At 37.4% G+C, this 27,980-nt stretch overlaps 1 protein-coding gene across 5 annotated transcripts in view; it reads left to right on the forward strand.

Moving 5' to 3' along the window:
* ARB2A (ARB2 cotranscriptional regulator A) overlaps positions 1–27,980 on the forward strand; it is a 372,775-nt gene that overhangs the window by 174,654 nt on the left and 170,141 nt on the right. The gene's annotated exons all lie outside the window — the stretch shown is intronic.

Consider the following 27,980-nt stretch of genomic DNA (forward strand, 5'->3'; position numbering starts at 1 on the left):
TTAGACATTAAACAATTTACTAAGTGATCATCCCAGTAAATCTTGCACTTATCTGACATCATACATAGTGGCTGTTCTGTAACTGTTGATTTGTACTTCTTTTTTTTTTCCCCCCCCTTCACCATTTTCACCCAACCCTCCAACACCCCTCTCATCTGGCAGTTGTCAAATGTTCTCTGATCTATAAGTCTATTTTTGTTCTGCTTGTTCATTTATTTTGCTGTTTAGATTCAATTGTTGATAGGTATTTATTGCCTTTTTACTATTCATATTTTTTTATCTTTATTTTTCCCTTCTTCATAAAGAAGACCCTTTAATATTTCATGTAATACTGGTTTGGTGGTGATGAACTTCTTTACCTTTTTTCTTTCTGTGAAGTTCTTTATATGTCCTTCGATTCTAAATGATAGCTTTGCTGGGTAGAGTAATTTTGATTATAGGTCCTTGCTTTTCATCACTTTGAATATTTCTTGCCAAATCCTTCTGCTCTGTGAAGTTTATTTTGAGAAATCGTCTGACAGTATTATGCAAGCTCCTTTTGTCTTTAACCTTTGGCACTTTAATTATGATGTGTCTTGATGAGGGCCTCTCTCAGTTCATATTGTTTAGGACTCTGTGTTTCCTGGACTTGAATGTCTATTTCCTTCACCAAGTTAGGGAAGTTTTCTGTCATTATTTTTTCACATAGGTTTTCAATTCCTTGCTCACTCTCTCTTCTTCTTCTGGCACCCCCATGATGCAAACGTTGATAAGTTTGAAGTTGCCGTATTATTGAGAAGAGGAAATCAGGTTTTATGCAATGTTGCTATTGTAAATTTTTGGCAGTGAGGCATACTTTTTTCCAATTAAAAGGAATGTATACAATTCAATCAGTCCATATTTGTTTACTGGTTTATATAAAGAGTACATTTAGGAATAATATTACTTATAGGAGAAGGATTCTATCAGAATAAGGTGCCAAAAGATAATAACTGAAACTTGGTAGGTATTTTTTAGAGACATAACAAGTTCAACTAGTTTATTTCTAGACATAGAGGAAACTGAGATTAAGAGAAATTATGTAATTTGTTCAGGATTGCACTGTGATTAGTGACAAAGCTGGTACTGGTATTGAGGTTGTTCTATTTACCATTCTGGTTATTGAAATTATCATATTAGAAATAGGATTTTTCCTCTATTCATATTCAGAAGTGGTTTCTCTGGCCTTTGTAGCTGATGGGGTTGATGTGGGTTGAGGGATGTGTGTGTGTGTGTGTATAGATTATTAAGCAGGGAAAGGGATAAGTGGGCATTAAGTAATTTAGATTTAAACCTAAAAGTTACTTGAAAAAGTATTTCTAAGGTAATCTATTTTAAGATCTAAGAGGAACAATATAAATTTGAAAATCTTGATGCATTATATGTGAATTACGGTGTTAACTATACCTAATTCACTCCTAATGTTCTTTGTTTTGATATCACATGGAGAGTGAAAAAAATTCCCTCAGAATTTTTGTGCAGCCTGCATATACAATAATGCCATCAGAGAAAGGGTATTATTTGTGCATATATAGCTCAGTCAATTAAAGATTACTTATATTTTTTCATTGATTTTAAAGCCTTTTATCACATTTTTACATCTCTGAATTGGGGATGCATGTTAAAACTTAATGGCACATTATGGATTATTTGGTGACTTCTTTTTCTTGATGGTACATAAAACATTGGTATCTTTCAGAATTGACCGTATTATTGATGTGTGGAATATGGTATCAAATAGGCCTGCCTCATTACACATCTCTAAAGGGACATAGTTCTTATCTGGCACCCCCTAGAATTATGCTGTGTGTAGACTATATGGCCTTGTGGGGTAGCCCTAGTAGAGATGATATGGAGGTTAATTTTTTTCTTACATTTTATCCCATATTTGACCCCATAAATTGTACAAAGATCACTAGCCTACTGCTTGGCAGGTAGTGACTCCTCAATAACCACATTGAGAGCAGGTTTGAATTTCTTCCAGTATCAGATGTGATATTGTTGAGAAGAAGTAGATCTCTAGATAGTAATTCTAGGAAGTAATGACTAAATAAGTGTATTAAATTGAGATGTTAGCCCCTAAGTGCCCTCATTGTTTGCATAAAGCCTTACTTTAAAAATATTTTGGCACTTTTAAGATACCTAAAACAACTATTAGTATGATAAAAGTACAATATCACTGTACCTTCATTGATTTTGTGCCAGGACCCAAGTGATAGGTATTAAAGATAAAAGGTGGGAGGAGAATGAAGTTTCTACTTAAAGCACATGAAATTGGCCAGGATAGCAAACGTATCTTGAAACTGGAAAAAAAGAATATCCTGTTGAGTGGCACCGCCTTGAATGGATCTCTTTGCATTGCAGTTCAGTTGAGTCCTATTTACAAAATGTCATACTTGCCCAGCCTTTTGTGCGATATGGGCATAAAAAAGCCAGAATTCTTGTTCTCCGTGGGCCTCACTCATAATCCCATAGGGAGGCTAAAATGTTCATAAGCAACTCTGATATTTGGCTGATTGTGGTAAATATTTTGAATCAGTCCATGTGTACATTGTAGGAGTACTAGAAAGGGAAAAAGTGTTTTTCAGTGAGGACTCTAAGGTCCTTTCACAACTATTAATATAGCATTAATAGTAAAGTTCAGCCGAAACCGGTTTGGCTCAGTGGATAGAGCGTCGGCCTGTGGACTCAAGGGTCCCAGGTTCGATTCCGGTCAAGGGCATGTACCTTGGTTGCGGGCACATCCCCAGTAGGGGGTGTGCAAGAGGCAGCTGATCGATGTTTCTCTCTCATCGATGTTTCTAACTCTCTATCTCTCTCTCTTCCTCTCTGTAAAAAATCAATAAAATGTATTAAAAATAAATAAAATATTTTAAAAATATAGTAAAGTTCAAATACTTAAATGATTAATTATAGACCACATTGAATTTTAAAGTTTGAGAACTACCTTATTAAATCCAACTTATTATTGCAATGAGAATCTCAATATTTTTAATTTTTATTAAATTTATTGGGATAACATTAGTTAATAACATATAAATTTCAGATGTACAACTGTATAATATGGCTTGTGAATACTCTATTTTGTGTTTTCCAGTTTCCTTCTACTGTATTTGACCCCCTGTACCCTCTTTATCCTCCCACCCACCCCCACCCCCATTCTCCTCCAGTAACCACCATTCTGTTGTCTCTATCTGTGAGTGTTATTTTATTTGTATATTTCTTTTGTCTGTTAATTTATAAATTTTTGTTTTATATCCCACATATGAGTGGAATTGTACAGTTCTCATCTTTTCCCATCTGACTTATTTCACTTAGCATTATATTCTTGGGATCTATCTATATTGCCACAAATGGCAATATTTCATCTTGTTATGGCTGAGTAATATTCCATTGTATATATGTACCACATCCTCTTTATCCAATCATCTACTAAAGGACACTTTGGTTGTTTCTATGTCTTGGCTATCTTCTATAATAATAAAAAGGTAATATGCTAATTAGACCGGACATCTTCCAGGTGTCATTCCTGACGAAGCTGGGGCCAGAGAGAAGCCAGCCTGGGTCCCCGGTGCCTGCAGGCGGCCGGAAGGAAGCAGCCCAGGTGCCAGGTCCCGGGTGCCGGAGGGAAGCCGAGGCCAGCAGATGGGGGAAGGAAGAATTTTCATGCATCGGGCCTCTAGTTGTGAATAATGCTACAGTGAACACAGGGATACATATATCTCTACAAATGAGTGTATTCAATTTTTAAAAATAGATACCTAGAAGAGGGATTGCTGGGTCATATAGTAGCTCTATTCTTAAATTTTTTGGGTACCTCAATACTGTTTTCCAGAGTGGCTGCACCAATTTACATTCCCACCAGCAGTGTCAGAGGGTTTCCTTTTCTCCACATCCTCTCCAACACTTGTTATTTCTTGTCTTATTGATATTAACCATTCTGACAGGTGTGAGTTGGTATCTCATTTGGATTTGGATTTGCATTTCCTTTATAACTAGTGATGTTGAGCATCTTTTCAAATATCTGTTAGCGTTCTATATATCTTTCTTGGAGAAATGTCTGTTCGAGTCCTCTGCCCCTTTTTTAATTCAATTGTTTGTTTATTTTTGTTGTTATTGAGTTGTATGGATTCTTTATATATTTTCATTATTAACCCCTAATTAAGGTATCATTTGCAAATATCTTCTCCCATCAGTTGTTGCTTATTTTGTTGGTGATTTTTTTTTTTTTTACTATGCAAAAACATTTTAGTTTGATGCAGTCCCTTTCATTTTTTTTTTTTCTTTAACTTCATTTGCTTTGGCATCAAATTCCCGAAAACCACTTTGAGATCAAGGTCCATAAATTTTGTACCTACATTTTCTTCTATGTAGTTTATCGTTTCAGTCCTTAATATTCAAATCCTTAATCCATTTTGAGTTAATTTATGTCTGTGGTATCATATAGCACTCTAGATTCATTCTTTTGCATGTGGCTTCACAGTTTTCCCAACACCATTGAATGCTTTGGGCTCCTTTGTCAAAAATTACTGGCCCATATATGTGTGGGTTTATTTGACTCTCACTTCATAAATTGAGAGTCAAATAAATCTACTCTGAGAACCTCACTTTATATGATAACTAGTGGCCCGGTGCACAAAAATTCGTGCACTCGGGGGGTTCCCTCAGCCCAGCCTGCACCCTCTCGCAGTCTGGGACCCCTTGGGGGATTCTGACTGATGGTTTTTGGCTGAGCGGTGCTCCCCCTGTGGAAGCGCACTGACCACCAGGAGCAGCTCCTGCATTGAGCGTCTGCCCCCTGGTGGTCAGTGTGCATCATAGCAACTGGTCGTTCTGCTGTTAGGGTCAATTTGCGTATTACCCTTTTATTATATAGGATTCTTGGTATGAGTTATTTTATATGATGTTATATGACAACTTTTGTTAAATATTATAAACCACTCAAAATTTCACCATTTTAAAGGAATTAATTTGGTAGATGTTTTTGATACATTTGGGGAATAATAATATTTCAATTTTCAGTAATGTGGTGGTGTTTATTCCTGATGTTTGAATGGTTTTGACTTTAATTTTAGCATAAATAAAGCTTATTAAACATATAACTGCCAAACCATTTAATGTTCCTTAACTATTCCTTCTTTTGTTTTACCGGCCCCACCATATATTAATTTTATATCTGTGCTAAAACAAATGTGCACACTAACACACACCCATACAGCCTTACTTTTTACCATCTTTTATATTGCATTTAGTGTAATTTTTCGCACTTTCCCAAATGAAGGATTTTATTGAGGTTATACATATATTTACTCTACAAAGTAGATATCTAAAAGAAAGGCTTAGCTTTAGTTTATTTCTTCATTCTCAGGGCTTAAATGAAAGTCTGTTTAGCCAGGTTGTCTGTGATAGGATTATAATTTGCTTTACACCGGAGTCTCTAGTTTATTTTGTGGTTAAGGAAGTAAGTCAAGCTGCTTAAGACTTTCAGTGAAACTTATTGTTGACACTGTTGTGACCTGAAAATACTGTTACTGTTTTAATCATCAGACTGAACATTGCCACTGAAACCTAATATGACTTTTGTACCTGTTAACAAAAGAATGTATCGATAGTTTGCTTTTACAAATATGTTCTGGCATAAATACCATTGAATATAAATCACTATTAGAGAAGTGATAACTTACAACATTTAATTTTAATATTAAGAATATTGGCAAAGATATTATTATTTAACCTGTCTTTATTTATATGTTCTAATACAGCAGTCACCAACCGGTGGTCCGCAGACCACTGGTGGTCTGTGAGGTACGAAAGGTTGGAGACCGCTATTCCAATATATATTAGTTCCAAGTTCTTTATCTATCCTATCTAATAAAAGAGTAATATGCAAATTGACCATCACTCCAACACACGAGATGGCTGCCCCCGTGTGGTCAAAGATGGCTGCCCCCATGTGGACACAAGGCAGTTGCCACAAGATGGCCAGCAGGGGAGGGCAGTTGGGAGGGACCAGGCCTGCAAGGGAGGGCAGTTGTGGGCAATCAGGCCATCAGGGGGGGGCAGTTGGGAGGGACCAGGACTGCAATGGAGGGCAGTTGGGGGCGATCAAGCCTGCAAGGGAGGGCAGTTAGGGGTGACCAGGCTGGCAGAGGAGGGAAGCTGGGGGCGACCGGGCCAGCAGGGGAGGGCAGTTGGGAGGGACCAGGACTGCAGGGGAGGGCAGTTAGGGGCAAACAGGCTGGCAGGGGAGCAGTTAGGCATCAATCAGGCTGGCAGGGGAGTGATTAGGGGTTGATTAGGCTGGCAGGCAGAAGCGGTTAGGGGCAATCAGGAAGGCAGGCAGGTGAGCGTTTGGGAGCCAGCAGTCCTGGATTGTGAGAGGGATGTCCGACTGCCCCTGCCTGTTTAGGCCCGATCCCATTGGACATCCCTCGCGGGGTCCCAGATTGGAGAGGGTGCAGGCTGGGCTGAGGGACACCCCCCCACCCCACCCCGTGCACGAATTTTGTGCACCAGGCTCTATTATATCTATATATACAAAAGCTTAAGCAACTGAACAACCAGTTGACTGGTCACTATGGCGCTCACTGACCACCAGGGGGCAGACACTCAACGCAGGAGCTGCCTCCTGGTAGTCAGTACCCCTGGTGGTCAGCGGGAGTGCCACTCAGCTGACTGACCTGTCCCAGCGGCCCCCCAACCCAGCAGCAACCACTTACTCCCTTAGTAGTCCTGCAAGTCCAATCTCCAGAGAACAGACCAGCGCCACCAGCATGATCGCCACAGTGCCACCAGCCTCTTGGAAGTCAGTCTCGGGCACTGTGGCCTCTTCCCCTCCTTAGACGCTCTGCAAGGAAGAAATGATATAAAAGCAGCTACCAGGTGGCTCCTGACATCTGGCGCAAATGTTAGCTGGATGGATCCGGATCCCAGGCTGGCAAGGGCATTCCACTGCCTGCCCGGAGGGCTGATTGTGTTCTGGTCCCCCATCCCCCTTATGATGGGCGCCAGTTGCAGGGCTCACAGCTGGCAAGTGCCGCTGCAGAGGTGCGAGCCTCTCCCGATCAGGACTGACTGGGCACAAGCCTGCAGCAGGCGCAGCAGGGCCAGTATGAGTGGGAGCGGCAGGCAGGAGCAGCAGGTGGCGTTCGACTGCCGCTTTCAGCCCAATCCCTGCAGGCCATGCTGAGGCACCCCACCCATGCACAAATTCGTGCACCGGCCTCTAGTTACATACAAATGGATTATATGTGATCAAAAGAGTGTTCTTCTAAATAAGAGAAATTTTATAACTATATTATAAACCCAGTGATTTGGGTAATATCTTTAGTTTTGTTTTATCTTATGTACATTAGTAGATTAAATACACTTAAATGTGCTTGATTTGATTGGGAATATGGGAATAGACTCAGAAGAGGGTGACATCAACTGTGTGACTAAATACAGCATCAGCACTAAACAATGGCCTCTGAACAGATTGGTGTAACATATTTCACTAGAGGCCCGATGCATGAAATTTGTGCAAGAGTAGGCCTTCCTTCCCCCCAGCCTCCAGCACCAGCTTCCCTCTGGCACCTGGGACCCGGGCTTCCCTCCGACACCCAGGACCCAGACTTCCCTCCACTGCCAGCAGGTACCCAGGACCTGGGCTTCCCTTGCAGCCCTGGCTTCGTCCAGAAGGTTGTCCAGAAGGATGTCTGGTCTAATTATCATATTATGCTTTATTATTATAGATTGCCAAAAACAGCCTATATCAAACTTGACCAACTGTACTTGGTAAGTTTATGATTCCATTGTTAGTTGGCTAACCTAGTGATATTTTTAGAGAAGTTAAAAAAAAAAAACCTCAACCAATAAGTTATTAAACATTTCATCAAGTATTTATTAAACAGCACTATCCTAGGCACTTGGGATACAAGGATTGGCAAGACATGATCTTTACCATAAGGACGCAATAAGGGAGAGATGTACTAGATTGACAATAATACTTAGGTTGGGGGCATGGCCATGGGGTGGGAGTGGAAGATCCATGGAAAGTTTCCTGGAGGATGTGATACCAGAAATATATTTTAAGTTAATTTATCAGAACTAAAAGAGGACAGTGGAAGTTCAGGAAAGCAAGTAAAGGGAAAAGAGAAGGCACAGAAATAAAATTACCGATTTATAAAAAGTAATACCTAAAGAATATGTTGATTTTCAAAACCAGTACAGCAATTTTTGTTTAGTTATTTGTTATATATCTGAACCACAACTGGAGTTCAGTTGTTTATTGTGTTCATTTTAACATGACTATTACAAATCTTTCTCTAATTGGGTTTATAATATGTGAAGAAAATGAAAGTGATTATTTAACATAGTGTGTGTAATATCATATTCCTCATCCCAATATCAGATGTACCTGGCCCTGTACTCAGTTTTCACCTATATTTTTATCCAGTCTTTTAATCTTTTTATTAACATACTAGAGGCCCAGTGCATGAAAATTCGTGCACTTGGGAGGGGGGGGGTCCCTCAGCCCAGCCTTTGCCCTCTTGCAGTCCGGGACTCCTCGGGGGATGTCCAGCTGCCAACTTAGGCCCGCTCCCCAGGGGAGTGGGCCTAAGCCGCAGTAGGACATCCTTAGCACTGCCAAGGAGGTGGGAGAGGCTCCCGCCACCACCGCTGCACTCGCAGCCATCAGCCCGGCTTGTGGCTGAGCAGAGCTGTCCCTGTGGAGTGCACTGACCACCAGGGGACAGCTCCTTCATGGGTGTCTGCCCCCTGGTGGTCAGTGTGCATCATAGCGACTGGTTGTTCCCAGTTGTAGCACCAGTAGGGTCAATTTGCATATTACCCTTTTATTATGTAGGATAACTATTTCAAATGTTTATTATGAAATATACAACAAATAAGTTTAAAAATAATAAGATGAGCCCTAACCAGTTTGGCTCAATGGATAGAGGGTCAGCCTGCGGATTCAAGAGTCCCAGGTTTAATTCTGGTCAAGGGCATGTACCTTGGCTGCAGGCACATACCCAGTGGGGAGTGTGCAGGAGGCAGCTGATCGATGTTTCTCTCTCATCAATTTTTCTAGCTCTCTATCCCTCTCCCTTCCTCTCTGTAAAAAATCAATAAAATATATTTTAAAAAAATAAAAATAAAAATAATAAGATGAATACTAGAATACCTACAAACTTAATAAATAGAAAATAAAATCTTAACAGTATCTAAGAAAACCTCCTCCAGGCACATCCTGGAGAATTAGTGTTCCTTTGCTTTTCATTGTAATTTACTAAATATGAAATATGAATTGAGAATTAGTGTTTCTTTGCTTTTCATTATAATTTTTTTTAAATATATTTTATTGATTTTTTACAGAGAGGAAGAGAGAGAAATAGAGAGTTAGAAACATCGATGAGAGAGAAACATCGATCAGCTGCCTCTTGCACACCCCCTACTGGGGATGTGCCCGCAACCAAGGTACATGCCCTTGACCGGAATCGAACCTGGGACCCTTGAGTCCGCAGGCCGACGCTCTATCCACTGAGGCAAACCGGTTTCGGTGCTTTTCATTATAATTTACTAAGTATATATATTTTTGTAAATATATTTATTGTTTGGTTTTGTCTTTTGCTTTTACCATATTTATTTGCTTTGTGGGATTTATTTTTTGGCACAACACCCATTTATATGCTTAGCAATAATTCCTTTATTCTTCTGCATGATATTTATTTACTTATCCACTTTACTATTGATGGACATTGGTGCTGTGTTTTCAGGTTCTTGTTATTACAATCTAAGCTTCTAATGAACATCTTCATGTACCTCCTGGTGCTCATCTATAAGAATCCTCTATATTCTGTACTAAAGTATAGAATTACTGGGTTAAAACTTCACTGGTTAATAGCAAATTATTTCTGAAAGTAGTTGTATGAATTGTTCTGTTCAGTCATATGTCCATGCTCTTTGCTTCACAGCATTCACAAATCTTTGTATTATCTGACTTAAAAGATTTTTGTCAATCTGGAGACTATAGTATGGCATCTCATTGTGGGTTGTTGTTGTTTTTTTAATATTTTTATTGACTTCAGAGAAGAAGGGAGAGGGAGAGAGAGATAGAAAGAAACATCAATGATGAGAGAGAATCATTGATCGGTTTCCTTCTGCACGCCTCCTACTGGGGATCGAGCCCGCAATCTGGGCATGTGCCCTCGACTGGAATTGAACCTGGGATCTTTCAGTCTATAGGCTGACACTCTATCCACTGAGCAAAACCAGCTAGGGCTTATTTTGGTTTTAGTTTGTATTTTTAATTTCTAATGTGGTTATGTATCTTTTCATTTTTAGTTTGCCATCTATGTTTCCTCATCTGTGAATAGCTTGTTTGTGCCTATTTTGTTATTGTTTTTATTCTTACTGACTTGTAGATGTTATTTGCATATTACAGATCACTCCTCCACTGTGGTTTTTCTTTTCACTCTTTAGAAATCTTTTGAGAATATTCTTAATTTTACTATAATAAAAGGTATCAATTTTATTCTGTATGGTTTACTCATTAATACCTTGTTTGAAAAGTTCTTACCTATTCTGAAGTCACAAATATGTCCTCCTATATTTTCTTTTTTTAAAAATATATTTTATTGATTTTTTACAGAGAGGAAGAGAGAGGGATAGAGAGTTAGAAACATCGATGAGAGAGAAACTGGGGATGTGCCCGCAACCAAGGTACATGCCCTTGACCAGAATCGAACCTGGGACCCTTGAGTCCTCAGGCTGATGCTCTATCCACTGAGCCAAACCGGTTTCGGCTCCTATATTTTCTTTTATGTCCTTTAGAATATTTACTTTCACTGTTAAGTTTATGTTCTATCTAGAATTGATTTTTATGTTTGAAATGAAGTGTGAATCCAGTTTCATTTTCTTCATATTGTTAATTATACTGAACCTGTTTAATCAAAAGACCATCCTTTCTTCAATGGTATTTAAGTGTTTTACTCACTAGAAATTTGTTTTTATGTTTATTATGTAGTTATATCCCCTTTAAATTTTTTCCAAAGTTAATCAGTTGTCCTAATACCATTAAAAATAAAATTATTTTTGCACTGATTTGAAGTGCTATCTTTAACCTAGGTTGAACTCTTACATTCTTGCTTTTGTTTCTGAGTTTTGTTCTGTACTTTCCAAGATCTGTCTACACTTGCCAGTGTCATTCCAACTTAATCTTTGAAATTTTATTGTGCATTTGTATCTCCAGTGCCTCAATGTAGTAATAGCCTTGTTTTAATTTCCTATTCTCTCCTTCCCTACACTGCAATTTCAGGTTAGAAATTTAAGCCCTATTATACTACCATCACGACAGTCTATCTCCTTTCTTTCCCTTCCTCCCATCTTTATCATTATTAACATAGATATTATGTTATAGGATTATAGTTTTTTACAGTATGGTGTTTCTTTTCCTAGAACAATTATTTTATATTTGCAAGCGGGCTAATAATTATATTTATAACAAATATTTGGCTTTATAATATATCTATGTAATTATCAGCTCTCACTGCCAATCTTTTTATTCTATCATTTCCCAATGCATAAGTGCTTAATTTTATTTCTTAGGCAGTTGAAATAGTGGACTTTAGAAGTAGTTTGGGTGTCAGTTTAAAAATAGTGTTAGGATGACCAATGAGCAGGACATGCTACTTGATTAGATTAGGTTTAAAGAAAAGGAAGGAATATAAGAGGTCTCCCAGGACCTATCTACTCCATTGGGTTGTAATGAGAATTCAAGAAGTAAGGTAGTTGAAGTCACTTTAAAGATTTATTTTAAAAATGTAATGTAAGATGTGTTCATGTTCATACCTTTGTGAGAACTGAAATTTTAACCAATGAAATTACACAGTGACCAGTGAGAAATAATGAACCTCTGGGGCTCCGTTTTTTCCTCTGTAAAATGGATAGATATGGAAATAAGTGGGAGGTCATAATTTCTAAACTTTTATGATTCCATGAAATAATGAAATGATTCTTATTTAAATAACCTCTTCTACCATCCTTAAAATGAACTACTTTACTAAGATTTTTCCATTGGTCTCAATAAGGCAAAAGAATACCAGTTTCTATTTTATCAGTCAGTTGTATCCTGTCTACAACATTCTCTGAAATATAAAAATACTTTAATGAGATCACCTGACGAAACGAGTGAATTCTACTCTGTTTAGTGTTCATCTTTCAGTGCTACAGAATATACTCCTGGAGGAAAAATAATCCTCAAGGTTTTAGCGCCCCTAATATTTAACCACAAACACAATTAATCTAAAATGTATTGATTTAATTTTAAAAAATGGGTTGTAAACAATGGAATTAAAATTATTTAAGTGGGAAATTTCTTATCACTGTGCAGTTGCCTTCACAACACTTAACTTGAGGGAACATTTTGCCCAGTTAATTACTAAGGCTAGTGTATAGTTCTGGGGGAGGCGGGGGGTAGAGGGGTGGGGAAGGTCCGTATTGACTCCAAATGACAAATGTACATAGTATTAATCTTGCCCATTCTACTACATAGCACATTTTCAAATAATCATTATTACATACTCCTAAAAGAGCCCAAAATTTTGATTTTGAGATCATAGTTCTCAGAAAAATCATAATAGAGGCAAAGCATATGTTCCTTTAATATAGATTAAGAATAGAAAAACTTAACTGCTCACAGTCAATTCCAGGGAGCAGAAGACTCAATGACATGATCTAAGCAGGAGGAACTAGCTTCCCTGGCCCTCAAGTGCCTACAGGCCCTCTGCTGTTCATAGCAGCTGGTCATAGGAAAGATCCCATCAGATACTTGAGCAGGTCATTTACTGCCCACCTCACAAATGCCCACATCCCTACCCACATCTTGCTGGCTATCCTCATGGCCTCTCCCAGCTGCACTGGAAGCTCTGGTTGTAAGTACTGTTCTCCAGATACAAATCGGATAAGAAACTGGCTTTTTCCTCGGGTATTATGTGAATTGGAACATCTGAAGGTCAGTTTCAGGCCTAAGGTCTATTTTTACAACTAGAAAGAGTTGGTTGTTCTTACACACACACACATTTGTATGTGTGTAATGCATACATGTGTGTTAGTAATTGATTTTATAACATTATAGGAGTTTAAAGAGAGCATGTGTGTTTATGTGTATGTTTACATAAAAAGTACTGTAGGGTTAATTTAAGATTATGGGATCTGAACTCAAAGAAACTCCACTAGCTGGATTAGGTTGGGCAATTGATTTAAACTCTCTAAGTATCAGTTTCCTTATCTATAAAAGAGATAATAGTAGCTACTGCCCAGGGTATCATGAAGATTAAATGAATTAGAACATATTAAGCATTTAGTACAATATCTAATTCAGAGTAAGCCCATGAAAAACGTTAGCTGCTCTTATCACTGTTTTCATGGGGTTAGGATTTCTTGAAAATGTCATGCCTTTTCATTTTCTTTGTCCTTTTGTGCTGGCCTTGTTTTCACCTAGTATTTTTTTCATCTTCTTTGAAGTTGAAATAGTAAAAAAAAAAAAAAAGTAGTAGATTTATAGCAGTAGGAAAAAATAAAATACAAAAATATTTTACCTTTGGAACAAAAATTTGCATATGTCAATCACTGTTCAAATTGGTATCTTACCTATTACTGGATTTATATAAGTACTAGAGGCCCAGTGCACCGATTCATACACCGGTGGGGTCCCTCGGCCTGGCCTGCGGGGATTGGGCCAAAACCAGCTCTCCGATATCCCCCAAGGGGTCCCAGATTGCGAGAGGGAACAGGCCCGGTTTCGGCCCAATCCCCGCAGGCCAGGCCAAGGGACCCACCGGTGCATGAATCCGTGGGGCCTCTAATATCGCCCCCAACTGTCCTCCCCTGCCAGCCCGGTGACACCCAACTGTCCTCTCCTGCCGGCCCGGTTGCCCCCAACTGTCCTCCCCTGCTGGCCTGGTTGCCCCAAACTGTCCACCTCTGCCGACCCGGTCGCCCCCAATTACCTCCCCTGCCGGCCCAGTCACCCCCAACTGCCCTCCCCTGCCGGCCTGTTCACCCCCACCTGCCCTCTCCTGCCGGCCATCTTGTGGTGGCCATCTTGTGATGACGTGGGGGTGGACATCTTGTGACAACGTGGGGGCAGACATCTTGGGGCGGCCATCTTGTGACAACGTGGGGGCAGCCATCATGTGATGATGCAAGGGTTCGAGGACCACCTAGGCTTAAATTATGAGAGTTTTCTTATATTCTATTCTAATACAGACTTAGAATATTATTTGATTAGAAATTATTAGTAATTAATTTTATAAAGTTATGATGCTTTAAACAGAGTCTATTCGTCCAATAAAGACATATCTCTTATTTACTAAGATTTACATTTAAAAATTTTTTAATATGCCCTATAGTATCTTATTTTTACATGTTTCCTTTGGGTCAGTATGATGGTAATTCCATAACTCATGTTTATGAACATAATAGAAAATTTAAGTTTTCTTATATTCTGTAATTTTTGCAAGAAATTTTTTTAAATTAAAGTATGATTGGTATAGAGCATCATATTAGTTTCAGTTGTACCATACAGTGAAAAAAGAAAGTAACTTTTAATAAAATAGTATATTTCATTCATCAGATGCATGCATCTAGGTGTGTCATCATTGTAAACCTGACAGCTATGAATGCAGATGGATAAGATGTATTTTTGTGTTAAGAATAATTTTGTCTTAAATTTAATTTCCAAGTTACACATTCCTTTGTTTTATAGCCTCTGCTTTTCAAAGTATCTGTGGAAATGGTTTTTTTCAATTATTTCTTGGTGTCTTGTCCCAAGACCCCCAAGGTTTGGCCTGTGCTTTCTGAGTTAAGACGTGCTCCCAATCTTCCAGTTAGGTCAACCACAAACATTAAGATATGATAGGAGGTCAGTGGAAGAAATTCATATCAAAACAACTACTCACCATGTCATTATGACAGCCTGCTGTAACAAATGTGCTTCTGTTTTAACTTATGACAATTGCTAAAAGTAATTTAATCTGACAGAGGCAGGGTGTTGAAAGGCTCCTGGAGATGTCATAAAAGCGACCTTTCTGCCCATGTGCTGCCGAAAGCCATTTTAACAAGGAGCTAAGGAAACAGTGCAACTTCTTTTGTACTTTGTTAATTAGTTATTGATTTGAAACAATGCACTTCCAAATACTGTTAGAGGAGTTAGATGCCAGCAAGGTCACCAGGTGACAGTCTAGCCCGGATAATATTTATAGTCTATGAGAATTTGTTGAAGCCTTTTGTTCTGTGATTCTAAATTGAGATTGCCTAGTTTACTCAAATGACTACAGTTTTTACTTTATCATTCATCTTTTCAATTTAAAATTTTATGTGTTAATAATCTGATAGTCATACTTTATTACATGGTGTCGCTCCAATTTGTAGAATTGTCACTTGTGGATTTAGTCTCAAAAAATTACATATTCTCCAGAGAAAGTGTATGCGGTTTGATTAGTGATGCCAGAGAGAACAAGGAAATGTTACTTAGTCTCCAAAGAGGAAGCAAGCTAAAAAGTTTAGAATTTCTTGATTGGGCATACTAATTGATCGCTTTTTTTTTTTTTCCAATTTGGTAATTTAGTTTCAATGATTTCATCATGTTGCAAATAGAAGTTAAATGACTGTCCTTCAATTCTTATGGAAAAGTATTCAGACTGTTTTAAATTACATTTCTTGTAAAGCATTTATGTGCAAGTTAAACTGAAAGCTGTTGTACAAATCAATTTACAAGGCACTATGGAGAATAGAAGATCAGAGGGAGAGTTAGGGTAACTCACGAGTTAAAAGTAGGGATTCACAATTCAAACTTCCTGTGCTCTAGTCTGGAATTGCACTTATTCGCTGTTTGAACTTAAACAAAGTACTGAACCTCTCTGTGCCTTATCAATGAAGTGGGAACCATAATAGTACCTTCCTCATAGTGTTATTCTGAGGATCGCATGAGTTAATACATGTTAAGTGCTTTATCAGGAGCAGCTAAGTAGTAACCCCTTGATAGATGCTAGCACTGATATTACTGTAATAATTAATAACAAAAATCATCCCTGCCCTTATTTTTATATTAAGAATTTTATATTTTAGTGTATGCAGCATTTTCAATATGTAAAAATAAGTATAACTATTTTTCTTATTTTTTTCTTATATTTTGCTTATAAATAAATTACAATTTGTTTGCTATACATAGGAAATATTAACAATATCATGGTAAATTTGTTCTCTGCATTTGGGTTTGTGATGCAATAAAGAAAATAGTTGCCTTTGTTTTGAAATCAGAACTACTGATAAAATACAACTATTTTCAGTTTAATTGTTTTGATGGTGAGAAATCTAGGTTTGCAGTATGCAAAATGTATTTCTTAGGATAGAAACATTCTAAAATTGATACTTTACACTAATTGGGACAAGTTAAAAGGTGTTTGGTATTTTAAGTTGAACTATTTCAATAAATTTACTTCTACACAGATAGACAAAACTTCATGAAAAAGGCATATTGTGCTAAGCCCTGTTTTTTTAGTAATTTCTTAACATCTCAATCAATAAGGAATCGCATATCAAAGTACTTATATTCACAACTATTAATTAACAACAATTTGAAGCGACTGTAATACCTGTTGGCCAGATGTAAAGAAAAGGTTGCTCTCACACAGCATGATAGGAATGTAAGACAGCAGTCTATTAACATAAAATTAAAAATACATAAGCCTTTCAACCCAACGGTCCTATTCCTGGGAATCTGTCTTATTGAAGTAAAATCATTTCTAATTCAAATCTATAATAGCAATAGTTTAAAAATACCAGTTGAAAGCCAAAACTTAATGTCTAGATTTAAAATCATACGATGAAATAGACCTCTAATAAAGGAATTCTAGAAGTGCTACCTTGTCTTCATTTTTCACAAATTTAGAATATCCACATTTGTTGGAATTAAGTCTTATTACAATACATAGAGATACTATTATAATACGTTTAAACTATTATAAGTTTATTAGTATATTTTAAGGTGTTTTCAGAAGTTGGTTTATGACAAAGTAAATACTTATAACAAGTATGTAAATAACTCAGTTACATCTTTGTAGTATATCCTGACAGAAACTAAACATCTATTATGTGCTGTTTGCTGGGCTTCTTATTTTTCCTCAGTTCAACCTCCCTATAGGATAGCAACTCAGATTCTCTTTGTTTTCAACGTTTTTGCTCTATTTTAAAAATATATATAATTTTAGAGTCTCACAGGTTAACTTTTCCATGTATAAATGAGGAAAATGAATATCCAATAGCTTAGTTACCACTCAAAGCCATAAAGCTCATTCAGTGTTACTGTCTAGATATGGACTTAAGTCTTCTAGTGTGTGTGTGTGTGTGTGTGTGTGTGTGTGTGTGTGAGAGAGAGAGAGAGAGAGAGAGAGAGAGAGAGAGAGAGAGAGGATGAGAATATTGTCTCTGACAACTGTAAGTAAATAATCTTTCCATCTGGTTACCATGTGTCTTACAAAGCAGAGATATCAAGTCATAAGCATTTACATTTGATTTACTGATATCTAACAATAATTGTCCTGCTACACAAAATTCTAAGCTCCTCAAAGCCCCCAGGAAATATCTGCTTCCCTGAAGGTTGCCTCCCTTCCTCCTCCGTACATTTTTATGAAATATGCTATGTAATGCCTCACTTTTGTAGATAGAAATACTAAAAATAATTCACACTTTTCTTGATGACCCAGTGTCAACATATGTTCAGATGAACAGGCAAAGAATTCTTTAAAAACTTACTGAAGAAAATTGCTAGTATATGGCAGAGCCAGTATTCAAATCTAGGTAGTCAGGTTCCATCTCTATAATCCTAATTACTTTATACTGCCTTGGTAAAACATATTTAATATCCTTCCTTCTATGTAAGCATAACCAATGTTTCCTGCTCTTTGTAGCAATGAACCAAATGGCTAAGAGTGTTGCTCATGTAAAATTCAGGGGTGGGGAACGTCTGGCCTGCGGGCCGTATAAGGCCCTCACAATTATTTGGTCTGGCCCTGCCAAGGCATTAGGGGTGAGTTAATTAAATGTTTGACCAAATATAGCAGATTAATTTTTAAGTTGATGGTTCTATATGGCGCTTGAATGATGTTATAAATATCCAAATGGCCCTTGGGGAAAAAAAAAAAGTTCCCCTACTCCTGAAATACTATGGTCCAGGTTCACATGAAAAATAGACCTTCTTTGTGAAATGAAGCAGTTTGTTCTCTGAAAGTTCCATGTTATTCTATTCAGTTTTTAGTAATGGTTGTAGTTTTACTGTAGCTCCAACCCTCACCCCCACAAGACTGAAGCACTCGTTTCCACATCTCCTCTAAGTGTTGATGGCTGACAGCACTTGTTGTCACAGGTCCCCCAAATCCCTCCCTCCTGACATTGATTTCAAGGGAAGAGAACCACCAGGCCCACAATTGTGCTTCCTTCTTGGAGGATAACAGTTTCCAATGACTGTTTAGTGTCTGTTCTCCTTGCCCCAATTTGGGAGAACACTATAGGAGCTGGGGCTTTTGTGTAGGCAGGACAATTATTGTTAGATATTATGGGGATAATAGTACCTACTTCATAGGATTGCTGTCAAGATTAAATGAATTAATACTTGTAAATTATTTATATCTGTGCCTGCCTCAGTACATACTATAGAAGCATTATCATGATTGCATTGTAGATTGTACTAAGAGAAAAAAGCCTAAATTTTATGAAACTGAGTGGGATCATGAGTATTTATTTTGTTAGAAATGCTCAGGAGCATAGTTTTTTTATTGTGTTTTTATTTTCAATCTAAGAATCCTACCAGTTCTGTCTGCCTTCCATTCCAGGTTACACCCAGTTTGTGAGAATTATGGTCCAATAACAAAGCATTTGGCATAATTTCTATAAATAATGGGCCATAATTATTTGCTTATCCACTTTTTACTGACTTCTTGATAGTTAAGTGTTGTTTAAACATTATATTCAAACAGATAAAAAGATAACATTTTATGTCAGCCCACTATCACAGCCATTTGTTAACAATATTTTAACATATATGATTTAAAAGAATAGGTAGTATAGCATAGAAAGAAGTTCAGATGCTAAAACGAGGCAGACTGGCTTGCAATCTGGCAAGTAGTATGACTTCTGCAAATGAATCTCTGTAAATTGGGACATGAAGTTATGGTAAAGATTGAAGAAGAGAAAGCATGTAGCTAGTTCAGGTGGTCAGTGTCCTAGTCAAGGTACAGTGGTGTTGGCTTAGTCTGAAATAGTAAGAGTGGAAATTGAGAGAAGTTTATAGATTTCAGAAATATTTGGGAAGGTAAGTTGGATAAATATAAGAAATAGAGGAAGATGTCAGTGAGTGCTTCTGGATTTTTGTCTTGAACAACTAAATGGGTGGAGGTACCACTTAATAATGATGAGGAAGACTGAAGGAAGAACAGATAGTGGGGAGTTGGAGAGTAATGCAGAGTTTACTTTTGGATATGTTAAGCATGAAATAACTGAAATTCAAATATGTATGATATGGTTCTGAATACTGATCCTATGTCAGTTATATTCATTATGAATGGGTTCTGTTCATAATAATTTATAATTTATTAATATAGCCATATTGACAAGTAATGTAGCTTTGAGTCTATCATCACAACGATGGCTTTCAATAATATTTTGATACCTAAAAGATAGGGAAAATTTATAGTTTCAAGATATCTCCAGCTTATAGATTCTTTTATCTATTTTCATTATGTTTAAGTTGAATCTTATGAAATTGCCATCTTAAGGTAAAAAATGTCTAATATGGGTAATTTCACATGGTTCAATTTAATATTTAGAGACCAAATAATGGTTCTTTATTTTTGAAGATGTTTTCATTATATGTATGCTATACCATCAGATTTTATGCATTCATATATACTCCTGGTCCTTTCATCATCATTAAACACTAATGCACACACTTTGTAAAAAATAGCACATTTCAAATATGCCAAAATGAAAATTTTAAACCAAATTATTTTACTGGATTAAAATTACGTTACAACTCATGTAACATTATAAAGTATATTTTAACCACAAGTGTTCCTATGAATGTTTTTTTTCTATACTAATGTCTGTGTTGTTCATGTACAAAGGAGTTTTAAATCGCAGAATAATCTAAAAGCTTAAAGCTGAAGCATAAATTCCCTTCTGTGTGTCTTTGTGAATTAGGGCCATATGGTATTTGTGTTTCATTTCTTCGGGAAGGGTACCCTACTGGCCAATTCCTAAAAATATAAATTTTATTCCATCTTATACCTATGGTGCAAGATGGTAACTTACATTTTTGCATCCTCATAAATTCATCTTCCTTGGATATCTTCCTTCCATTTGGATTTTATCGAGCTATATTTTGCTTAATGAAAAAGTCTTAGCTTTTTGAATGAAACAACTTTTATTTGTAAATTTTATCATAGAAGGTAAATACTTATATTATTGTTTCTTCAGATGATATTTTCAGTGGTTGAACTAAGGTAGCTAGGGTGGGGTGGGGTGGGGTGTGTTTGTGTGACATACGTGACACAATTGAAATTAGTGACATAGGTATGTGTTAAAGTAAAAAACAATGGATTTTTCTTATTCATAAAGATGTTTTCTTAGTAGATAATGCTTACCAGTGTAACTACAGAATGAATTATATGAAGTACAATAAAATAATCGTGAAGTTTAATTTTTAAAATTGGTCGTTTTTACAACCATTAAATTTTTATTTTACCTTGCCTAAAATCAGTTATAAGTTTAAAGCATGTATTATAGGAACACACTTATTTTAGAACTTTGTAGCAACAGGTAAGCCAAAGGAAAATCTGTCAGATTGGCATTGGTTCAGAAAATATGTGAACCTGTCACTGTAAGCAGTCTCAAAGGGCGAAATGCTTTACAGGAGCTAATTAACCTTAGAAAATAATTACGCAAATATGCAAATGTTGTTTAGATAATTCCATGTGTTATCAGCTCAGGTAGTCCATCATAAATGCAGACCTTGCAATGCCTCGGTAGTAGAATCTGGCATAGTTGATAAGGCTTTGGTTACTGCATCAATTCTATTTGGCATTTAACGATTAATGATGGCAAGAGTACATCAGGAAATTCAACCTGTACTCTAAATACAGCTGAATTCTACAGTTTAAATATCCTATGCATTCTGCCACCAGCAAAGTCTAATTAATGGATTTACGTATTTTGTTTTCATGCACTTTGTGTATTTGCATATTCTAAAATCATCCAGCTTGAAGTTATTCAATACAAAATGAACTCTAATGTGAAATTCATGGAGAACCTGTAGAATAGATTTAGTATGTTTGCATTTCTGTAATTGAGGCATATTAGAAAGTCTTTCATGTTGAAATCTGTTTAGTCTCAAAATACACGGCTGGTAATATACACCTGCTGGATTATGGTTTATAAATAAATAATGATGTGGACACAATGTGGGCTGCGGGTTGGAATGACACAAATTTACCTTGGAATAGCATCACCTCATTTATAAAACTGTGATTTTAGTAATGTAGTATGTCAGAAATATATATTAAATACCACTCCAGGTATATTAATTCCTGTGCTACCATTATTGTGCTTAACTGTTGTCAGGGGCAGTAAATATTTGGCAGAATGTGTTACATCTTAAAAATGTGGGGATCTGGCTCTCTTAAACACTGTGAATAGTTAAAAAGCCATCATTTTGTGAAAGCCTGGGGAAATAGTCACATAATGGAAGCCATGTTTTTTATAACTAAGGTTTATGTTCTTTATCATCTTTTAAAAATTTTTTGAATAAAACTAATTAATTAAAAAAATGGAATTCACATAGCATCATTAACTTTCCTTTCATGATTCAGGATCACTACTGTTCTTGTCAGTTGCTGGGCTTTAACAGCAGTACTGCTCTTACATTGCTCAGTTACAGGTACCTCGGGCTATTGCGCACTCTGTCCTCTTCTAATTTTTTTTTTTTTTTTGCTTTTCTGTTTATTCAGTTATTATCAAACTTTTAGCTAGCAATTCTTACTCGTGATTAAACCTATTTGAAGCAACCCTTTTGGTATGCTGCTTGGAAATGTGCGGTGGGTTCAGTCCAGATACTAGAATTTGGTACATGAAGGTGCAAAGACGCTGATCAGATGCTGATTCTCCCTAAGAAGCCAACAGTAACCATTCAGTAGGATTTGATTTTTTGTTTACTTGTTTTATTATAAAAAGCATGCAGTTTGTAGAATTTTTGGAGAGTTGAGAAAAATGTAAAGAAGCTAAAATTAGAAAATATTCATAATCCCACAATCTATAGGCAGCTCGGCTGTTTTTAATATTTTTGACTTCTAGTCTTTTTCAAGCCTTTTCACTTAGTGAATTATACCATATATAAAATTAGATGAACTGAGTGTCTTACTTTGTAAACTCATTGAATACCTATATAATATTTCCTTAGGCAGATAAACTATAATTTACTTAAATATTTATTTCTGCATTACTGGAATTTAAGCTTTATCCAGATTTTTGCTTTTATAAGTGAGACAGTGATGAACATCTTTGAGCATCTATCATTGCCACATTCCAGATTCCTAGAAGCTAGATTCCTAAATGGAGTTTAAATACTTCTTTGTCTTGGTTTTTGAAACTCACTTCGTATTTTGTCAATAGTATCATTGCCAGTAGACCTGGCATCATTAGTCATTTATTAAATGCCTGTAGAATGCCTTGTATTTATAGTTTGAATTCGAAAGAGTATCTAACTGCAAATCTGGTTTTAAAACCTTATATTCTAGAAGGGAGGAGAAGTGACTTGGCAGATTAAAGAAAAAGCAGGATAGAGAAGAACCAATGAAATAGTACATGAATAACTAATAGTAGAGCCGACAGGTAAATGTAAGCCAACAATATTTTACAGTAGTTTTAAACAGGCATGATAATAATACATGCAAATAGATGTAAATACTTTCTGTATATTTCTTGTAAGATGTAGTGTGTCAAAGGTTGGCAAACTTCTTTCCCCATCTGTCAGATGAGAATCTGACCTTCAGTTAACTTTCTACCTCTGTCCCTGGCAACCTGATAAGATTGTGTCTTAAATTGAGTTTCCCGGGTAACAGATTTTGAAGTTGCATGCAGGAAGTTCATTGGGGAGTTTTCTGGGGGTCCGCACTTGTAAGGGAGTGGGGGGAAAAAGGAATTTCGAAGGAGGATCTGAACTGCCCTGCCATACAGTCACAACAAAGGCCTCATCCAAATCTATGCTGACCTCTGCATCTGGGATGGCTCTTTAGAGATGTCTTGCCTTGAGACAAGAGATAGGGCCCTTATAGATCCACATCATCGCCAACAGTCACTGGATATAAGTTGCCTCAGAAGTGGGACTATTAATTTAGGCAATTTAACTTTCTTAGGGTGAGAACAGTTCCTAGTCAGTGCCTCAGTTAAAGCTAATCAGGGCCAATACTCCCATAGCTCAGGAAATGAGTGCCATACAACTAAAAGGAGTTCTGGGAAGCATACCACACCATCCACTGTGAGTGAGTGGTTGGTAGGTAACATTGTTTAGAAGGAGATCTAGGCTATACTTGCTATAGCTTTGATCTTCCATGGGGGTAGTAATTCTTATAATTGGGCATGTTCCACATAGGCTGGAACCTGGGAAGTCATGCCTATGGAGTTGTTGCAGGAGGTATTGGCTTCTGTGGGGTGTAAGACATTTAAGTCAGGATAACTCGTGCATCTGCCCAAGGTGAGTCTGGTTCCTTCATTGCTGAGCTAGCACCCCATGGCCAAAGGGCATAAAGCCTGGAAGTCCATGTGGGCTACTACCAGAACTGCTGCAAGGCTCTCACCAAAGGTGTTGCCCTAAAGGCAACCTGTCATTTCTATCCTGTATTTTGTAGTGTCAGTGGCTGTCAAGTGTGACCCAAATTATTTACTTGCACTTATAGATGACCCCATAAGTAGATATTGTAGACATTTTTTCAGTCGGTTCTCACTTTTTAGAAAATTTGCTTTTAAAACCTAAAACTAATGAATAATGTAATGATCTTAGAGTGGTGCTGAAAATATTTGAGTACTTAGGGCACATGAATACTTAAGGTTTCTTTTTGCTACTGCTGACAAGCCATTATTAAACAGATGTTGTCTCCCTAGAGTATAGAAAAGAATCAGCTATAATACTAATCTCTGAAAACAATAGTTTTTATATGTGAACAGGAGAAAGAACTGTATGTTCTTAGCTCTCCTTTAGTCATAGATGGGTCATTTGGGCCTGGTTGGCAGTTTCCCTCATATCCTGTGAGTCACAAAGTTTTGCTACTTCTTCTGTTGCAATGACTCATTCCATCCCTTCCTTTCCATTCACTCTGCTGCCACCCCGAGTAGCATTTATAGCCTTTATCACTTTATATATGTGGATTATGGAACATGCTGCCTTGGAAGTGCTCTCTGCCTTTAGGTTTTGTCTTATCTGAGCTGCATTACCTGTGAGATCCCAGTCTGCACTCCATGATAGAGTTTAGTCTAGCGTTTACAGACTGTTAATGTGTAAACCAAATTTTCCTGGAGCCTATATAATGTCTCAGGAAATAGTGAGAAGAAAGGCTAGAAAGACAGGATTAAAGGGAAAGACTAAAAGAAATGAGGCTACTTAGGAATCTATTGTAAGAGGACCCGAACTGAGGTGGGAATGGAAAGGATGGGACAGGTAGGTTCTCAAAGAAGAATTGGTGATTGTGAGAAGAAAGCGGGGAGAACCTCACTGAGGTCAGATCATATGGATTTATAATGTGTCCATTGAACTTGGTGTAAGGAGTAGAGAATGTAATACCTCTCACATACTACTGCTCCTTATATCTTTATGTAACACGTTCATGAAATTGCAAACACATTAAAGAGCAGGATCATGGCTTGCTTCTTCTTGTCCTTACACACCCACTTCTAGCACAGAGTATCATGGGAACAGAGTAATCTAATATTCTATATGTCTTTATTCTGTCAATACATAAAAGAATATTTATTACCATCACAGGTTTTTAAGAGTGTTAGTTCTGCCAGCCATAGCATGTAGAAACTCTATCTGTTTTGTTTTTACATTTCTTTCTCTTTTTTGGATTGGGGGGTGGTGGTGGTATTGGAAATGGGGTTTTTGGCATTTTTTATTTTTCAAATATAGTTAACTTTTAGTATTATTTTGTATTGGTTTCAGGTGTACATCATATATTTTACTAATTGTCTCCACCCTCCCAAATATTTCCAGTACCCACCTGTCACCACACATAGTTATCACAATATTATTGACTATATTCCCTATACATTTCTTTCATTGTGAGATAAAACTATGAAGACCAGATGTCTGGGTTTTGTCTGGATTGTCTGAATTTAGACCTGTTCTCCCAATACAATTTGTATTTCTGTATATGACTACAAGATTGTAAGTAATCATCCTGAAGATAAATATTTTTTTCATTATTCATTTATTACCCTAAGATTTAATGAACAAGACACAGCTCTTGGTCTCAAGAATTTGCTAATTTAGCAAGCAATTAGCAATAGAAATCATTCAGTGCAATAATGGGAGCATGCACAAGATGTTATTGTGGGACATTACCTATCCTTGGGGAGACTTTTGATAGAAAGTGATGTCTCATTTGAGTTCTGAAGATAAGTAGGAGTTAGTAGGTGAAGGGCGTGAGTGAAGTGAGGGCATGACACAGGCGTCACTTTGGAAACAAAGGAAATAGTCCAGAGGCAAGAAAAGTATGGTGCAGATAGGTTACTGCAAGTTGTTTCCTGCAGTTGGAACACAGCGAATGTTCTTTGTTGTCTCTCATGGTGGGAATTGGGTGTCTTTTGGATCATTGTGTTTTGCAGGGCAATAGTAAAAGACATAGTTCAAGGTAGAAGCCAGATCATGAAAGGCCTTAATGTCATGTATACTGAGTTCAAACTTGATTCTGAGGGCAATGAGGAAATTTTGAAGGGCTCTAGCAGGAAGTGAGTAATGTGGCAACATGATCATATTGTATTTTTGAAAAGTTGTCCTCACTACAGAACTAGACAGAGGAGCATTTAAATGGCCAATTCTAGAAGCAGGGAAAGTGGGCTGGAGACCATTGCCAACATCAGCGTATGAAGTGATAGGGCTTGAACTAAGCCAGGGGAAATGAGAATGGCAAGAAGTGAATGAATTAAGAGAAAATTGGGGACAGAATCAACAGCATTTTAATGATTGATTATATGTGGAGTTTGAGGGAGTGAGAAATAAAATATGATTCTCAGAATTCAGCTGGAGGTGGGGAGCAAAAACAGTGACATCGGTTCACAGAGGATGTTCTTAGCATAGTGTTGAATTGGTTGAGTTTGAATTATCTTTGGGACATCCAGAAGGAAATGACTTGGTCTGCAGCTCTGGAGAGAAATTTAGGGCAGAGATAGATATTAGGGAACAACAGCTTTTAGGTGGCAAGTGAAACCATTCATATGGACCTTCTTAGGGAATTAATCTTTTGGTGTTAAAGCTTCCAGGAAATATTTGTACAAAATATTTTCATGATGTTTAGTTTTTAGCAGTTTGTTTTCTAATCAGTATTATTTAGCTCTTCATGTTTTTTTTTTCTTTTTCACATTATCCAGGTTTTACCACAATATGTGTCAGTTATAGAAATAAACACAAGAAAATGAAGTTATTATAAAACTTTCAGAATTAAAGCAACATGCGTACATGTTTTAAGGTTTAACAATTTAGGGAAATGTCAAAGGCTTTGGATTTATATGTTCAGATTTTTCCTAGTTCTAGAAAAATAATTGTATGGAAAATCTCTTTTTTAATGTATATTTTAAATGATATAAATAGAAAATATTTGTTGCTGATTTCTGCTTATTTTCAGCTTACAGAGACACTTAAAAATTTATAGTTCAAATAATTTAATATAAATATTTTCAGATACACATATAGAATTATAGCTGAATTTTTTTAGTGTTACAGTTTTATCATAAGACCACTATAATATTCTGCTATGCACTGAATATCCTTATATATATTTTAATATCTCAGATATACCTAGAATGCACTATTCCCTCAACAATGTGCTTATTTTAATATTTTGTTTCAAAAGATTATAGTAGCAGTTAAGTTTAGCAATCCTACCTAATAATAGAGTAATATGCAAATTGACCACACCTTTGCTACGCCCAAGCCACACCCATCAGCCAAGCCACGCCCACCAGCCAATCAGGAGCAAATATGCAAATAAACCAACCAAGATGGCTACAGCCACTGAGAGCAGGAGGGAGGCTTGGGTTTCCGCGGTAACAAAAGAAGCCATCCTGTTGCCAGCCTAAGCCTCCACTCAAGGCTACAAAGTTTCAATTATAGAAGGTGAATTAACTCCAACAGAAATCGCTGCTTGCCGCAGAGCGAGCAGCAGGCTTGGCTTTGCTCCAGGCTACAAAGTTTCAATTGTAGAAGGTAAATAAATTCCAGATACCAGGGCCTCCTCTTGGGTCGCCAGGGGGCGTGGCTGGCCTGCAAACCACCACAGGCCCCTCGCTCAGGCTGCCCCATGCCCCAAGGGAACCCCCACCCTTCAGGGCAAGCAAGTCAGCCCCCACCCATGCACCAGGCCTCTATCCTATCTAATAAAAGAGTAATATGCAGATTGACCATCACTGCAACACACAATATAGCTGCCCCCATGTGGTCAAAGATCCTGCCCCCATGTGGACACAAGATGGCCACCACAAGATGGCCAGCAGGAGAGGGCAGTTGGGAGGCACCAGGCCTGCAAGGGCGGGCACTGGAGGCAATCAACCCTGTAGGGGAGGGCAGTTAGGGTGACCAGGCCGGCAGAGGAGGGAAGTTGGGGGCAAACAGGCTGGCTGGGGCACAGTTAGGCATCAATCAGGCTGGCAGCGGAGTGGTT

The sequence above is a fragment of the Cnephaeus nilssonii genome (genome assembly GCF_951640355.1).
Source record: "Cnephaeus nilssonii genome assembly, chromosome: 2".
Classification (NCBI taxonomy): Eukaryota; Metazoa; Chordata; class Mammalia; order Chiroptera; family Vespertilionidae; genus Cnephaeus; species Cnephaeus nilssonii.